Source organism: Stenella coeruleoalba, assembly GCF_951394435.1.
Source record: "Stenella coeruleoalba genome assembly, chromosome: 2".
Taxonomy (NCBI): Eukaryota; Metazoa; Chordata; class Mammalia; order Artiodactyla; family Delphinidae; genus Stenella; species Stenella coeruleoalba.
The window spans coordinates 160573811-160593215 of NC_137147.1; the positions used below are offsets into that span (position 1 = coordinate 160573811).

Here is a 19405-nt window from a genome sequence, read left to right on the forward strand (position 1 = left end):
ATATACCTAAGGACACAGTTTTCTCTGGAGCATTCTGACATCCTGACCTACTTACAGTTTAAACTATGGTCACCCATTCACAACATCCATTCATACAGGAGATAATTAAATGCTCAAAGCATCCATTCTTGCTGAGGCATCTTTTCAGTTAATTTTGCTCCAAACATTTGATGAAACCCGATTTTATAAAGAATGTTGCTTTATGTTTCCTTATCTCAACTTGATTTAACGATCCATCCCATTCATTGTCATTTACTGTGCTCTAGGCTAGGGTATATACTACTAATCTCACACTATAGGAGGAAGCGTTAAGAGAAGAATAAAATGAGTAAGATTTGAAAAGAAACTAATGAAGGAAGAAAAAATACAATCAAAGTTTCTTGATGTTCACCAACACTGTAAATAACACATTTTTAATAAAATCAGTGCTTTAAGTATAATAATACTTGAATTTTTTCTATACATTAAAAATAAGGTAAATAATTAGGCAATGAAAAGTATATAAGAAGGTATTGGGTACTTAACTAGAAAATAATTAGAAGCAATAATAGGAAGGTACTCTGCTTATAAGTCTTTTTTTAAACAATCTTAAATAGATTTCTCATTAAAATTACTAACCATAAGCTACCATCACACAGTGTTTTCAACTGCTCCATGCTGTGAATGTTGTAGGTTAAAAGAAAGAAAAAAAGGTGTTAGTAACCTCTGTTATCACTTCTGTTGATTCAGAGAAGCTGGTAATTTTTATTAGCAAGAGTCTGGCTTAAAAAAAAAACAGGCGTCTTCATTAATGTTGGCTGAGGACACATCTAGGTATCATGGTACCATTCTATCAAACGGATCGTTTTTATTTTTATTTTATACTATCTTTTTTTCCCCTGCACTTTTCTTAAATATGATTAATTACCATAAGAGGCCATACTTGACCTTTGTAACAGAAAAGTCTGGAGATATCACAAACCCCAAATCCATGCAAACCTTCCTAGTTTATAATTTATTATTATAAAATCTAACAATGTTTTTCTTTAAAACAGACACTTCATATTCTTTGATGGGTGAGCAAATAGTTAAGAAATTCTGAAACGTCAATGCAGGATCACGTGTCCCCTTAATGACTTCCTCACCAACTCAGTATTGATGGCATATTCTGTTCACATGTGTGTTTCCCCCAAATGACAAATTATTGTATTAGGGACTGACCATGAATCACTGATGAATATTTGAAACCTATAATTTAAATTTACTAAGATTAAAAGGCCTGCTTTGTAACAAATGTAGCTAGTATGGATTCCCATTTCCTAAGAGAACAATATTATTGCAATAAAGAATGCAGCTGTAGTTGTAACAGGGTATTTACTAGAATAATTATTAAATTAAATTCATTTATTTTAAAGTCTTTTATTGTCAAATAATAAAGCAACTAACATACTATATGATTATTTATTAGTTGGAGATTAGAGAAGTTGTTTATTCATACAATAGTTCGTCATGGCTAGAAAAAGCAGCTCCATTACAAAGATACCTGCATTTTCCCCTGTTTTATATACCTACATATACTTTTTCAATAAGAATGCTATCTGCATTCCTACCATGCATCAAGCTTAGTAAGTAATGCCACTTTGTGGAATAAGGCACAGCCCCTGCTTTCAAGCAGCTTACAATTCTGAATACTGTCACTGACTCACTTTTTTTTTTTTTTTTTGCGGTACGCGGGCCCCTTACTGCTGTGGCCTCTCCCATTGCGGAGCACAGGCTCTGGACACGCAGGCTCAGCGGCCATGGCTCACGGGCCCAGCCGCTCCGCAGCATGTGGGATCTTCCCGGACCGGGGCACGAACCCGTGTCCCCTGCATCGGCAGGCAGACTCTCAACCACTGTGCCACCAGGGAAGCCCCTCTCTTGGTCTCACTTAAAACCACATTTCCTCCTTCGGCCACAGCACAGGCAGTAAACATACTAAATTCTACCCTCATTTAAAATTAGCTGATTCTAAGTGTACATTTACCCTAGAGATTAAACCATGGTATCTGATGAATAAGTTCCTGGCCAACATTTGTGAAGTGTTATGGTGGATAATTAAGTAAAATAAGATTATAAGAACAAAATGAAAAATATCAGGGATTATTTAATCCAGCCTAATAGTAAGGAAAATTTTTAAAATAAAAATTGATACAATTCTGCTGGACGATATTGCTAAGATCTTAGTTGAACATCCACAATTCTTAATGCTAGATATTCTTCAATAATAATAATACTAATAATAGTAATTTAATACACTGTATAGGAAATGCTTTCTTACTTATTGTTCTTGCTTCTTAAATTGAGGATAAGAACAGATAATCTATGTATTACCAGAACCTAGAGGAGTGCTTGCAATGTTTCAGATACAAGTATATTTTTGGTAGAAAGAATGAAAACAATAAACCTTTATGTCATTGAACCTCTCTTCAGCTTGGACAGTTGAACAGTCTTTATTTCTTAAAAATTTCTATACCTTGGCTATGACACCACACTTTCCTCATTTCCTTCCTTTTCCATTGTCTTTGTTGTCACCCCTTTTTTATCTAACTTGTAAATATGATTACTTTAAGGTTTCTTCCTGGCACTTGTCTTTCCTTATTTCAAATTCGCTCCCTGAGAAACCACATTCTCTCTTATAGCTTTAATTTCTGACTATTTTGTCTAGTAATCTCAAATTCAGACCTCTCTCTATATCAAATATTTATTAAATGACCTCAATGGACATAATACAAGCACTTCAAAAAATATCCAAAACAATACACCTTCTCCATCAAAACAACTGTGTCTTCAATGTTCTGTAACTTAGTACCACTAACCAGCTGTATAAACTGTAAAACAGATGTTACCCTAAAACATGCCTACATTACCTGTATTTCACAATGACTTGATATTTAGTCTGTCATCAGGTTCTATGGATTCTCCCTCCTAAATAAGTGCTGAAGTCTTCCCACCTCTTATGCATCTATGACCAACATTCTAACCCAAACTCCATGATCTCTCCTGTGGACCACTGCAATTGGCTTTTAATAGAGCTCCTAAAATATAACATTCACTTTGCAATGAGAACATGTTGGTCTCCAAAATATAATAACCAGGATGGCATAGATGTAGATGAATCAGAAATGAGGCCTGCCATAAACTACTAGAAGAACTGTACTGGATAAACCAAGATTGTGGTCCTATCCCTCACTCTACACATAATCTTGTATTTATGGAATAAGTCAATGGCTACCGACATTTTGTAGTGAAAGCATTTCCCCAGAATTAGTATTCTGGCAGGCAAAATGGATGGCAGCAGAAGGAGAGTTATGGTTGAAATGCATCATATTTATTTGTTTACACATGTAAAGTCTTTCTTCCCTCAATCAATTCTCATCCCTCTGATGGCAGAGACTGTCCGTTTTTATTTTTAAAGTGGGACCTGACACTTAGTAAGGCCCTGGTAAATTGGAATTACTAAATCAGTGGCTGACTGAATGAATAAATAAATGCTTATATGGATGAAGGTTAAAGTTCAGTATAATTAAAATCGGCAGTAGTGGGACTTCCCTGGCAGTCCAGCGGTTGGGATTTCGTCTTCCATTGCAGGGGATATGGATTCGATCCTTGGTCGGGGAGCTAAGATCCCACATGCCTCATGGCCAAAGGTCCAACACCTAAAACAGAAGCAATATTGTAACAAATTCAATAAAGACTTTAAAAAAATGGTCCACATCAAAAAAAAATCTTTAAAAATTATTTAAAAAAAATTAAAATCGGCAAGAGCAACAAATCCATTACCTGGCTCTTATCTATCTTTTTATTCTCATTTCCCACCACTTTTCCCCTATTTCAGTGTGTCAGACTTGTTAACTTAATAAGTTAAGCTTGTTTCTACCAAAGTCAATATCTTTAAATACACTTTTTTTCCCTGTACAAATTATAACCTTTCCTCTGTCTCATTGACTAACTTCTAATCAGGTTCCACATCTCAGTTTAAATGGCACTTTTCTTCCTGATCCACTTCAGTTCTTTTATTTCCTTGTACCTTCCCTTTGTTAGATCTACCATAATTATATTCAAATCCTCCTTTGTGTAATTATTTTTAACAGCTATTATCTATTAGACAGTAAGCCTTATGAAGTACAGTGTTTATCTTATCTCTACTATATCCTTGGTCTCCAGATAGTACCTTGAAATAAGAGGTCCTCAGAAAGCATTTGTTGAAAAATACATTAATTTAAATGTTATTTACTTTCAAAATAAATTAATAGTTCTTCTATCCTGAAAATGCCCCTGAAATGATACAAATTAAACCAGTTTTATAGATGCATATTTTTGAAAGCTTCCATTTTGGACAAAATTGAGAAGGGGAATTATTGTAGAAATTTTTCCACTACAGAGCAGAGAGATGTTTGTGTGTGTGTGTATATCTATCTATGTATCTATGTATCTATCTATCTATCTATATATTATTAGTCTATTAAGAAATCAAGAAAGACCTTGGAGTTTAGAAATTATGAAAATGCATATATTCATGGAGGAACATGAGCACTGAAGTTGGCTTTTTTCAAGGAAGCAACTAATAATCTATGGATGCACATGGGAGTTGAGAAAAATCCTGGAACTGCATGCAGGGTGGGAGGCAAATCAGAGTATCACACATAGAACCAAACAGTATTTTGATAAGTGAACTAGGGAAGAAAATCTGTCTCTGGATACAAGTATTTCAGGAATACTTAACTTACTTTCATTCAGATGGAGGGGAAAAAAATCTGGATTCACATAGGACTGTGGCTAAAATTTATACTACTGTTTGTTCTAAAAAATCCACATGACAAAAATTTCATTTTACTTTGTCTGGATTTGTAGTGACCCATGGATGTGACAAATATATGGACCATGAACTTGGCAAAAATAAGTAATTTCTGGGGAAAACATAGTTTGAACCTAGAGAACAAACATATAATTCCAAAGAATGTAAGTTCAGAATTAGCAATATGTAAACATAAATATATATAGTGATATATTAAGCTATATTCCTCATTATATATGCAAATGAGAAAAGTCACTTTATAAACAGAAATGAGCTGAAACAAAATAGAATCTGATGTGCTACAATTAGTTATTAGCATTAATACACACAATAAAATAAGCACATAAAATACACTTAAAGAAATAAAAGTATGGATATATTAAAAAACAATATATAAAATAAGAATTATATTTGAAAAATACAATTAAAACTTTTAGAAATAAAAATATCTTTATTGAAATAAAAAATTCAATAGAGTGATTAACCTGCTGAACCCACAGTGGAAGAGGTAATAGGAAGACTAGAAAAGACAAGGGCTGAAAGATGCAGAGAAAGGAACAGAAAGTGAGAGAGGGGAAGAGCAAGACAGCAAGAGTTGGAAAAATGAGGCTACAAAAATTGGAGGATAGGTTACATTTTCCGAAATGATAGAAGACCTTGTATCAAACTAAACATCCTGTAGATAACAATGGTTAAATATTTTCAAAATACAAAAATACCCCAAAAAGTAATAAACCTAAAACTAATGAGAAACATGCCAAAGAGAATGACATTGTACTATACAGCTTTTCCACAAGGCCACTCTCTGTTCTGTACTTTTCAAGATGGTTATCTCCAACAATGAGTTAGAGTCTTTTTATGAGTTGATGTACCAAAGAACAGAGGTCAGAACTCCTATTCTCTGCATTTGGAAAATAAGGGAGAAAATTTCAAAAGGAAGAAGTCCCATAGAGAAAGCTCTAAATTAGCAAATAAACTCCCCTCCAGTCCTTGGTTACTCCCTGAACTTTACATGTTGAGATAATCCAAGTAGTCCAAGAGTAAGCAATAATCAGAAGACTGATAAAGCTGAGTAGATATTAAAATTGCTGCCTACAATAACATAAAAAAACTTAAGTTATTTAGAGGGGCTCAGTAAACACCTTGGACTTTCAGTTAAAATCTCCAAATTGCCATGCCTGAGGAGTAAGAATTATGTCTTTGGAAAAAGGCAAAACTGATTCTGACATAACAGACTGTGAATCCAAGTGATCAACCAGTAATTTATCTGTTAGAAGAAAAATATTCTCCAGGAAATGAAAATGGAATCCATACTTTTTACCATATATCTTCCACAGAATCTAACATATCAACTAAAAATAGCTAAATATTGCAAAAAGGAAAATGTGACTCAAGATTAAGAGAAAAAAAATATAACCTATAGAAACAAACCCCAAGACAACAGTGATGTTGGAAGTAAGAGTTAAAAGTCAAAGCAGCTACTATAAAAGTAAAAAGATAGTCAAAATGAGTGAACGTATTTCTCAACGGAGATACAAATATTTTTAAAAAGGGAAAATGAGAATTGTTGATGTAACAATACAATCTAGTATCTGATATGCATATATATGACATATGACAGTATTTATAGCAGACTGAAGAAGAAAAAAGGATCAATAAACTTTAAGATAAATCAATATATTTTCCAACCTGCAAAATAGAGAAGTAAAACTGAGATTTGATGATCTACAGTACGATAATACAATATCAAATGGTCTAACATAATTTAATTCCAGAAGAAGAGTAGAGAGGCAATGAGGCATTAAAAATTATTTGGAGAAGTAATGCCTGAACTTACCTCCAAAACATGAATTATTACTGTTGAAACGGACCATGATTACTTGACTAAGGTAGTGTTTATCAGGTTTCTCTTTCTTCCTTTTTATACTGTCCTCTTTGGAAGGAAATCATTCTGCACAGCTCACACCAAAGAAGTACGGTCTCATGCTCCCCGCTCCCTGAGGGCAGAGTGTCTACATATTCTGATGCACAGATTTGTGGACTGGTGGATATTTATTTTATACTTTGGGTTCTAATCCAACACTACTTTGCTTATTTTGTTGCTCAAATCATTTCAGCTTTGGCCTTTGGGAGCTTTTTGGTTGGTTCCTGTGCCTCTTTGACATAACTCCATCCTTATGGGGTTTGTTTGTTTATTCATTTGTTATGAGCACTTTACTTTGTGGCCCGGCCAGCTGCTCCAGGCTCATCTTTTGTATATCCTACCCAGTTCTGGAGTCAGCCATTTCTCCAAGGAGCCCTAATTCCTTTTACTGGAGAAGGGTATTAGAAACCAAGGTATGTGCACTAGGTGTGCTTGTAGCTACTGAGATGTTATTGCTGTTTTAGGCCCTCTCATCTGAGAGAGGAAGGTAATATATGTATGCATGCTAACCCATGTAATGCACACATCTATAAGTATTTCCATGAGTAACATCTTTATCTATATTAAACTAAACATGAGTTCAAAGTGATGCCTCCAACTCACATGGGTCATTCTAAACTTCCACCTTTACCTATCTGGAACTTCCCACTCCAGCAGTGAAAAACATGGCTCTTCCATCTATCTACTTAGTTAATAACTGTTCAATTCTAAGATATGTACATATGTAGCAGATCGCATACCCCCATATGAAACTTTATCAACTGGAATACAGTGCTCTTACCATCAGTTATATGACTCACTCATTATTTAGTTTACTTAGGCCAGAAACTTTTCCCCCATCCCTTCAATGAGGTGGCTTCATGCCTTCCTAATAAAGTTAGATTATTTTATCCCCATCAGTATTCCTTTCTGGGTTAGCTGACATCATAAATTATATTTTTCAAAAAATTGCATACATTAAGGTTTACTTTTTGTGCTGTAGTATTATCTGGGTGTGACAATTGCAGTGTCATTTATCAGCCATTGTAATATAGAGAATAATTTCACTTCTCTAAAAAACTCTTCTGATTCACCTATTCAAATTTCACTCCATCTCCATGAATCCCTCAAAGCTGATAAACATTTTACTGTCTGTATAGTTCTGTCTACTTCACAATGTCATATAAATGAAAACCATACATATACAAACTTTTCACACCAACTTCTTCAGTAAAAAATCTGCATTTAAGGTTCACTTTAAATGCAGCCTGCGTGCATTTTCACGGCTTGATAGCTCATTTGTTCTTATCACTGTATAATATTTCATTGCATGGATGTACCACAGTGTGTTTACCTATTCATGTTTTGAAGGAGATCTTGGCTGCTTCCAGGTTTGGTTTTGTGAATAAAGTTGCTATAAGCAATCGTGCAGATTCTTGGGTGGACATAAGTTATCAACTAATTTGAATAAATATTCAGAAATGCAGTTGTTGGATCATACAGTAAGACCATGTTCAGTTTTGTAAAAAACTGTCAAACACTTTCAAAGTAGCTGAAAGTAGTGTCATTTTGCATTCCCACCAGCACTGAATAAGATTTCCTGTTTCCCTTCATTCCCCAGCACTTGGTATTGTCAGTGTTTGGGATTTGAGACAGTGTTTGGGATTTGAGACATTCTAATAAGTGTGTCATGATATCTTATTGTTGATATAATTTGCAATTCATTAATGACATGATATTGAACATCCTTTCAAATGCTTATTTGCCATCTGTATATCTTCTTTGTTGGGGTATCTGTTCAGATCTTTTGCCCACTTTTTTGTTTGTTTGGTTTTTGTTTTTTGCGGTACACGGGCCTCTCACTGTTGTGGCCTCTCCCGTTGCGGAGCACAGGCTCCAGACGCGCAGGCTCAGCGGCCATGGCTCACGGTCCCAGCCGCTCCGCAGCATGTGGAATCTTCCCGGACCGGGGCACAAACCCGTGTCCCCTGCATCGGCGGGCGGACTCTCAACCACTGCACCACCAGGGAAGCCCACTGCCCACTTTTTAATTGTATTGTTCATTTTCTTACTGTTTTTTTCTAAGTGTTTTTTGTATATTTTGGATACAAGTCATTTTTCAGCTATGTGTTTTGCAAATATTTTCTCCCAGAATTTGGTCTTCTCATTCTCTTAAAGTGGCTTTCATGGAGAAGTTTCTTAAAATTTTAATAAATTTCTACTTATCACTTCTTTCTGTCTTTTTGACATATCATATAATGTCCTTAATTCTGTGACATTTATTGAAGGCCTATCGAGTAAAATGAGGAATTTTTTCATGGTACCTCTTCCTCTTACAGAACTTCTTCATTTGTTTTCTAGAGATTAATGTTTGACTTCTATTTATCCAAAACAATGTGATATCACTCTTCTCTAAAATGTCACATTATCAAAATATTTCAAGGTAAATAAAATAGTTTACATGTCCAGTTATTATATAAGAGGAACTAAGCTTTTGATTTTCATTCATATATATTAGAATGTTATGAATAGGTAGTCCACAATACTATGGATTTAACATAGAATATTCTTGGGAAAATTCAAATCTTATTTTGAAATAAACCATTACCTCTAGGCTAGAATTACTGAGTTCATAAAATAAAATTCTAAACACTCTGAATGAGTTTCATATATGAAAAAAGTAGAAAATGTCACATAAAAAGACATTTGAAATATATATGTATATACACATATATATTTATAAATATACACACACACACTATAAATAATTAATATTCCCAAGAAATGTTGCAAAATATCTTAATAAAATTTTCACAGAAACAGAGATATTTGAGATATCTGTAGAACTCCTTTGAGGAGAAAACTGAGTAATTTCTTAAATCAGAGAAATAAATTTAAAATGTGAATACTGACTTGTTAACTTAATAAACCTCTCCTGGTTACCCTTCAGAGTCAATGGTAGCTGAATGTATGGTAGACTTCTGATCTATAAATAGTACATAGAAACCAAATTTGAATCAATATTAATAAAGATGATATGGACCTAAAGAACAAAGTGGATCACAGCTCATGTTTAATACATGTGTGATACAATATTTGGAAGGGGTAATAATGGTAGGGAGGTGTTTTCCTTACAGTTCGGGAATATCGTGGTTCTTAAACATGTAAATCAGAATTAAATTCAAATTTGTGCACATTGAAAACAGATTTTCACATCTTATTTTTCATAGCTAACTGTACATGAGATATTCTGTACTTGTATTTGCACTCCTAAGTTACTCTTATAATTTAAAATTTTAAGTACTATCATCATACTATATGAGATATATAAATGTTTAATTATAGCACGTCATTGAACCAAATGACTAGTGTTAATAAGTTATTCTTCTATTAAATCTGTGACATTGTAATGTGGAAGATGTTCATGTAAAAGGTACATGAGGGCCAGTCTCCTAACAACATATGAGCTTGGCATTATATTTCCCCTGAGATACTTTTTGCAACTTATTTCCATTTGGAGTTGTATTAAAAGTAAAAGAGACCAGATTTAGGAAATTGTTACATGTTCTACTTTAAACAACTTCCTATATAACATATTTTTGATGTTGTTAAAGTATCTTTAAAATGATAGCAGAATTTTCAGCTCTGTTAATAGTTGTGTGGAAAATGATTAAACTGATTGAACATTGACATATGTAAGCTGTTAAAACAGTCCCAAATATCACATGATAGTGCTGTGGGGTAGTTCAATTTCATTCTCATTTCTATAGGCATAACCAGAGGGTAAAGTTTAACTTTTTTTCTATGCTTTTTAAAAAAGCAAAAGAAGACTTTTTGACCAATAAAAATACTGTCACAGTTGAATTGGGAGTTTTTTAAAGTATTATTAGTATTTATTTATATAACAGAGATAGTGGTATGAAATTTCCCAAAGCCTGTTTTCAGACTTCAAAGAAACTCTCCTCCTAAAATTCATACTGTGTAGTAGACCAGATGTTCTCTTATGTACCATACATAATACATCATAGTAAGAGAAACAAATTACTGGATTGACAGGCTACAGTAATCTCTTCATCTCTTTGATAGAAAAAATGGGAAAAACAGAACATTAGTTACAGGAAGGGTTTTGTTTTGTTTCATTTTGTTTTTAAAACTTATTACTTTTCCTTCCTTTTATAGGAAAAGGAGCTTTACTAGCATGCAAATTTAGAAGGTAAACATGGAATGAGGATATTTCTAGAAGGTGGAAGCTTGCCATTACTCTTTTGCTTCCATCCTAAATCAGTGAATTAATGTCTGGAGTAATTCTAATTTGTAAGACCTCTGAGAGGAATTAAGATTATACTGCTTCTGAAGCTACAGAGATAACATAGTCGATAGATCATTCCAAACACAGATTCCTATCAGAAGGATTTCTTAGGGAGTAAGTTCATATTTCTCAAAATAAACTACACACTGAGGGGCTATATGGTAATTTTTTAAACTGAAATTTAATTGGTAAGGAAACAAAAATATCAAGATAAAATTTGCATCATGTATGATATTATTTATTACAGAAACTTTCCTCAACATATATATATATATATATATATATATATATATATATATATATATATATATATATATACTTGAAACAAGTACGAATTTTACTTAATTTAAGTCAGGGAAACCGTAAATATACTGGGTAAAAAATTTAATTAATAAAACCAAAAGTAGAAAGATCTAAGGCAAGTGGGTTCAAAAATGAAAAAAGCTCCAAAAAGTCAACATTAAGAAAAGATATTTTACAGTGATTAGTTGAAGGCAATTTTGTACCAAGTCTCAAGGTTCCTGAGTTTCACTTATAAATGTTGATGAGACCCAGAGTTCTGGGCTTTGCTCCTCTACTGTTAAATACCACCTCTAAGTAGGTGACCATTCATCCTCTTTGACCAATATAGTTTCAGTTTTGCTCACTGTTCTGGCTTAATTATTAAAAGTGATGTATTTCACTCTCAATTTTTTTTCAGTTTAATGGGTATGAAAACCCACAGCTTAGCCTGACCAAGGTTGTGGTCCTGCTGCAGGATGGGCAGTGGAACAGCAAGGAACTTAATGAGGAAATTCTAGAAAGACTAAATTATGCATGTGCCAGGGAGATGCAAGAGATACCAGCAAGGAACACTTAAGAACTGGCTTCAACCTCAAATTGATTACTCGTTCCACACATAGTTTGCTTGGCAGAGGCTTAGAGTCTTACAGGATCAAGGTATTTGAGCACAATTTCTGCCCAAATTATTGGGTGTCCACTAAAATTTAGATACAAGGGAGACACCTAGGTATACAGACTAAAAAATAAAATTCAAACAAACTCAACAAGAAACATCAGCAATTGCATATCATGAAGAATACAGAATCTATAGTTTAGGCCCATGTTTCTAAAACAAAACAAAAACCCAACAATTTCAGAGGGAAAAAAATAATTAAAAAAAAAAAAAAAGAATTCAGAGTTGCCACAAGATGTGATCTAAAATGTTCAGTTTTAACCAGAAATTAGTAAACAAATGAAAGTATGACTCATACCCTGCTAAAAATCAGTCAGCATGAATTCACTTTGAATGAGTCCAGATCCTGCATTTACCAAATGACAATATTTAAAAACAGCTAATATAACATTGTTAAAGAAGTAAAGGAATATATGTGCAAATAATGAAATAAAGTCTAACAATAATTTAGCAAATTGGAAATTATAGCATTACAGTTGTAACTACAAAACATTTGAAATGTTACAGGTGAACCATTAAGGAACTGAAAAGAAAAATTGCTGCAGACTAGTTTAACAAGAGATTTTTAGATAGCAGAAGAAATTGATGAACTTTAAGAGTAATCAAAAGCAATTATTTAATCCAAAGAACAGAGGGAAACAATATTAAAGAAAAGTGAACATAATTGCAAAGACTAATGTGACAATGTCAAGCTTTCCAAAATATGTCATGGGAATTCCAGAATGAAAGGGAAAACTAAAATGGACGAAAAAATATTTGAAGGAAGAATGACTATAATGTTCTCAAATTTTATGGAAAACATTAATTGGCAGATCAAATATGCTCACAGAACTCCAAGGATAAATACAGAGAGAATCACACCTAGATACCTTGTAGTCAAACTGATAAATGACAAAGACAAAGAGAGAACCTGGAGAGAAATAAGATATTCTCATCAGAAACAATGGAAAACAAAAAGAGGTGAATGAAATATTCAAAGAGATTAAAGGAAAAATAATCTGTCAATCAAGAATCCTATATCCAGTGAAATTGTCCTTCTAAATGTAAGGTAAAGACATGCACAGATTCACTTATGTCATATTGAAAGATATTTTAGTTAATATGATTGCCATAGAGAGAATATAGAATTTAAAGTCAATAATAAATTCAAATTTAAGTTAAAGACAATCCTACTATCAAGCTATTGGCAAGCAATTTTCTTCAGTGTTCTCTCTCTCTCCCTCTTTCTTTGTATGTGTGTCTAAAATTTAGACTAGAGGGTCCAAACTTTCAGCTATAAGATGAATAAGGTCTGAGGAGCCAATGTAAAACATGATGACTATGGTTAATAAAATAAAATATAGACTTGAGATTAAAATGCTGTCCTCCCAGAATGGTTGTGAAAATTTAATGTGATAACATGTGAAAAAACAAAGTGGAACCCAGCAAGTAGCAAGTGTTCAATGCATTTTACTAACTCTCCTTCCTCACTGATTTTTCAGACTATAGGTAATCATTTTCTTATGTCCTATAATAGATACCTACATATCCTTTTTTTTACTACAGTTATTAATGATATGCACAAAGAAATAGGTATTTAGAATGGATCCTCTAAACATGAGAGTATTTTAGTCCATATTCAATCAAAGAACACCCCAAGGGTGCTCCTTTATTATACATTTTCATCAACATAGAAATACCAGTACCAATCCCTCATGGAGAGTGCTATCATCAAGTTCCAGAATAGCTCTGAAAAAATAGAAATGTGAAAATGAAATGTGATAGAAACTTTATTAATCGCCTCACCATTATATTATTGATGTGATATATTTATCAGACTAAGGCAGATCTCCAGAGATTACAGTACTGTGTTTAAGAACAGTAAGAATCCATTGTGTACTTAAACGAATCTTTAACTGTTTTCACAGATTTAGATTAAGTCGCATAGCCCTTTTGCCTGGTAACATGAGTAATACAATTAGGTACAGAACGCTCAGTGTACCAGTAAATGCTAGGGAGGCATGTGAACCTTCTCAATCCTGGAGAGTTTCATTTTCTTCAGGAGTTTGATGAGGGTTCCCACCTTTATGACTAATGATGATTCACCTACATCCATCTCTTAGGACAAGCTCCTAAGACCTGCAGCTGAAAACTCCCATTCTGGTTTTTGTTTCTATATGCATAGGGCCACTTCTCTTTGGCTCAGCTGCTTTTACCACAACTATGGTGAAAAATTCCACACATGTCACCAGCCTCCTTCTGCTTTTCTTTCTCCTCAGCTGAGGAAGGTTGCCCAACCTTATTCAGGCAGGAAGTGTGAAAGGATTTAAGAAGCTTGGGTCTCATGGTATACAGTATGACCAGTGAAGCCCATGTTCATGGACCCACTCATGCATCCTCCAGTGGTAAGTTGTTCCTCTGGTCCTATGATATGTTTATAGTATCCCATGCCTGTGGATCAGTCATTCCTTACATCTCTGGATAGTGAGACTGGCTAAGGCTCTGCTGGCAGGAAAGGCAAATGCATACGCAGAAGAGAGAGAGAATCTATCATTGTGAGGATGAACCACTGGCTGATCCAGGATGCAAGGGACCCAATAGAATCGACTCCAAGTGACTGGTTGGTTTCCTCATGAAATAATGCTATGTTGAGGACTCAGTTTTGGTATCTGTTCCTGGCAGTTCAGAAGTTCAATGGCAGCAGTAGTTAGATCAGTCTTGGTGAGTGAGGATCCATGTTGATGGGCCCATGAATAGTCTCCATCTCTGCTGCTGTGGCCACTCCCTTCATGTGTCCAGAGCTCTGGTTCTAGGGCTATAAGTGATGAAGACTGACCAATATGAACCAGCCAAGCATTTCCTCTACTGTTTGTTCAGTGCTGCTTATGGTGGGTGCTTGTGGGTGTGCTGTTCTCATATGTCCACTTGCATGCCTCTACCTAAGCCTTCTTGATTCTGATCTTCTAGTCCATTTCCTATAGGCCCCTGATCAGCTAGCTAGTTCACCAGCCAGCGGCCAGGAATACATATATTCTAACCTCAGGCCACTTCTTCCACAAAATATCACAAACTTATTGGCTTAAACAGAAATTTATTTCTCACAGTTCTGTAGGCTTGAAGTCCAAGGTCAGTGTTTCAGCAGGTTTGCTTTCTCCTGAGGCCTCTCTCCCTGAGTTGTAGATGGCCTCTTTCTCACTGTGTCTTCACACGGCCTTTTCTCTGTACATGCATGTCCCTGGTGCCTTTTTCCATTCTTACAAGGACACTAGTCCTATCAGATTAGGATTGTTTAACCTTAATTATCTCTTTAAATGCCCCATCTCCAAATACAGTCACACTGGGAGTTAGAGCTTCAACATGTGAAATTTTAGGGGACATAATTCAGCCCGTAACAAGGAGATAGGTCTGGAGAGGCACCTGTGACCTTATAGGGAAAGACCTCTTCCTTATCAGTGCTCAGGGGGAGAGTGCTGCCTCCTACCATGGAAAGGTAGGTCACCTCTGCAAACATCAAAATCCCCAAGTACATCCACCCATGTGACCTCATTCCCCTTTTCAGGGTTTCAGGTTTTTCCAACCAGAACCTTGACTTTAACAAAACAGACCTGCCTTGCTAAAGGTCTCTGAAAGGTTGTCCCTCTTTTTCTCTAATACTCTGTTTCTCATCTATGTCTGCTCTTCACCTGAAGGGTATAAAGGCCTCTTTCTAAACTATTAAAAGCCCCCTTTGACTTTCACATTAGCTTCTATTTGTTCACAGCCTTTAGTTTCTCATTATTCCTCTGCAGCGCCGATATCATTTTGCAAAAACCTTGCAGTTTTGCAGTTCTTATGGGCATTGTTTCCCCCGTATCTTTCAAATGCCTGAATCGTCCAATCTGAGTCATTCCACCTTCAAGGGCATTTAGCTTGTTTTCCCATGTTATCACTCATGAAAGCTTTAACAATGAGTAATTTTCATCTTATTTCAAGGACTAATTATGCTCAATTATAACACCTGAAGCAATATTTTCCTTGCTACTTGGGCAGCGAGGGGACTAATTCTCAAGCACCAACTTACTGCCTTTTTGCTCACTCTTGGTATCACCTGTGTTAATTCAGGTCCTCCAAGCAGACACCAAGAAGAACATTCGATGCACAGAGGATGTACTGGGAGAAACTCATATGAAGGTAAAGGGGAGGGGGCAGCAGGCAGAGAAGAGAGGGAGAAGGAGCGGCAAGAGTCTCACACCACAGCACACCTTGAAACAAGCTGGGGTCAGGAACGCGACTGGAGGTCCCGAGCCAAAGCTGCCCTCTAAGGATGTCTCTCATCCCATAGGAAGGGGCCACCGCTAGTGCCTCCACCATGCTTAGTCACTGTCTCTGCGAAGCCTGCCCGGGGAAGAAAGCATGTCTCCACATAAATGATGGCAGATCCACAGGATGTCAACCATGTACTCCCAACTGATTCTCTTTTCTCTTGGAAATGCATTTCTATGCCATGCATTTCCATAGCTGCCATGACATACTGCTTACCAGAAATTCACCTGATACACCAACATAAAAAGATTTATAGAGTAAGAAAAATAAGATGGAGATAAAATTAGTAGGCAAAAAAAGTCATAAAGTCTTGTAGGTCACAAAATATGCTGTGATATTTTAAGAATCAAAACAAGAAAGGAAGTATCATCGGTTATATAATTTAGTTTGGTCAACAAATATATGTAAGTTGTTCAGAGGAATTAAAACTATATCTAAAACTGAGATGTGAGATACAATCCAAAGATGAATTTTATTAGCTGTAACTAACATCTTCAAAAGACATGTGGAGTGACAAGCATAACTTGCCTGATATCATAAAGCTGGACTTCAGTAAAGTATACATGTAGCATATTTATAACAGTCTGATTTCAACAAGTGATAAAATGTAGAGTATCTGAAGAAATAAATTATCTAACTAGTGGTCTTCCATGAACATTACTGAAAAATATTGTATAGTGGCTGGAATAAAGTCTGTGCCGTCAATTAAGAGGATATATGCCTGACTTTACAAACAGCAAAGTAAGGGTCAAAAACATGCTTGAACCACTCATCTAAGCTTGGAGGTGTTGTTGAGGCAGTGTGGGCAAGCAGGGCCAACATTTTCTGAGATAGAAATTCTAGGTTCACACTAACAAATTGACAAGTGGACAATCAAAGCCTCTATGTCGTTGTTGTTTTTCTTTCCCTTAAGGCAAGGTTGCAATAACATTAACTTGAAAAATGTTAAAGTGCTACTAAATTCATACTTTGAATGATGCACTTAGAGAATATGTAACTTCCAATAGTGTACCGTCCGGGTTTAATCCTTTAAAACAAACAGGATACAAAAAGTCCTCCCAGGCAATTGAATGGATTGAGTTATTCTGCAGAGTTGTTAACTATAAGCTGAAGGACACTTACCAAAAATTATTTTGACCTTGGCATACTTCATTTTAAATAATTATTTCTAACAGTAACTATGTAGAAGTGCCAGTTATCTCTTATTTCTCTTAAAAATACCCCTAATTTCTCTTAAAGCACCCAACTGGATGCTTTTACTGTTTCTGTTTTCTAAGGGGACAGAGAAGGACTTCTTAGTTCATCCAAAAATGATATCAAATCACTAAGGTTCATAAAACTAAAGGAGGGCGGGAACATACCTCTCTTAATTCCAAATGGAAATATTATCCAGTAAATTGGGAAATCATCCCTTCTGACACCGATTCTCATCATATTATTACGGTAATATTTAATTTTAGTATCAAAAGCCAGAAGGTTAATGTGATTTTACAATGGATTTTTCAAGTCATGGATTTTTTTCAATCATCATCATAGTAAAATTAATAATGAAAATCTACCATTTATTATGTATTAGGCACTGTGTTAACCACATCAAGGAATCTTTCTTTCTCAACAATTATATCAGATAAGTAACCTTGCACCCATTTTATAAAAGAAAAACCAGAAACATATCTTTATCAAGATATGTTCTGAGGGTAATAGCCTGAAAGTGGTAGGTCCAGGAGTAAGTTCTATCCAGGTCAAAATCCTGTGCTTTTTCTCTATTCCTATATCTGCCATTCTAAGACGTCATAAATATAAGGACATTTAGGGACAAATATATTATTTTGCTTAACAAAATCCCTACATGTTTCTAACTATATATTCTGGTTCATGTTGACTTCAGATTATTTTATGGAATTATTTAATTTCCCAAAGATAGCTCCATTTTGCAATAATTTTTTAATTGTGGCAACATTATTTTTTGCCATCCTTCATAAAATTACCATCCATTTTATGATTTCAGGCCAGAGGAATGCCCAAGCCATCCAATAAAATATTTCTGTTTGATAAATTATTATTTTATTTTTGATAAATTATATAGGTCATCATGATATGGATGTCCATCTCAATCAGTATCCGTTGTGGCCTGCTGCTCTCCGAAATAAGCTGACCTGTGTGAAATCTATCTTAACTAGCCACCCTCTGTCGAACTGCCAGTAGCGGATGTTTTCATCCTCTAGGTAAAAAAGCGTTTTTTTCCTCCTGCAAATGAGTTTAAATTCAAAAGATGCCAAAACATGGCTCATCAGTCATACAGATGGTATTTAACTAGACCCTGTACCTTGACACACTTTCCTTCCTGCAACAGATGATTAAAGAGGTTAAAATGAGCACAGTGAGAAACACACTACCCCTTACAAGTTAGTACTATTTGTGTAAAATCTGTAACTTTTTTCTCATTCTCTTCACTGCTGAGAAGAATCTGGAGGATCACTGTTTGCTTTGTCTTGACAATTGCCTAAAAGCATCTATTTGTTATGTTAGCGAACTTTAATATGAGTAGAGTTTTTTGGTAATGTCTTTCATGTTGACATTTCTTTCATGATTGATACTTCTCTCCTGATTCATAATACTCCTACCTACTTAGAGCACTAAGCCTGATTATGTACATGTACACACTTGATAATCTGTTTGAATGTGCTCTGTGGTGTATCTGGTGATGACTAAGACTGTTCTTCCCTACAAAAGAAAAGGAACAAATCTCCAGGAGTTTACACTTTATTTTGGCTTATGCCCTACCTGCTAATAGTCAAGTGCAAGGAGGCAATATTTTGAAAGTTGGGGGGTTTCCAATATGTATAGTAAAAATGTTTCAAACTGTGCCCCACAAATCCCTAGAAATTCTCTGAATACCTCATTTGTAGGTATTTTATATGTTACCTCACATATAAACAATGTTTCATTTCATACAGCAGTGATAAGTTATACAAATATATAAATGTATATACAATTTTTAAAATATAAATACCATTCTACTTTTACAGATGAGGAAAGTAAAACTCCGAGAAATTAAGCAACTTGCTAAAGTCACATAGCTAGTAAGTTTTAGATCCAGGAATACAGCCCATGACTATTTTACTCTAAAGTTTCAAGATA

At 34.9% G+C, this 19405-nt stretch overlaps 1 long non-coding RNA gene across 2 annotated transcripts in view; it reads left to right on the plus strand.

The window, feature by feature from the left end:
* The window catches only part of LOC307182682, a 193619-nt gene that overhangs the window by 130807 nt on the left and 43407 nt on the right, over positions 1–19405 (plus strand). For both annotated transcript variants that reach the window (XR_013827232.1, XR_013827233.1), the window contains exons 5-7: positions 14242–14367; positions 16064–16132; positions 18351–18489. This is a non-coding gene — a long non-coding RNA (uncharacterized lncRNA). The remainder of the gene's footprint in view (positions 1–14241; positions 14368–16063; positions 16133–18350; positions 18490–19405) is intronic.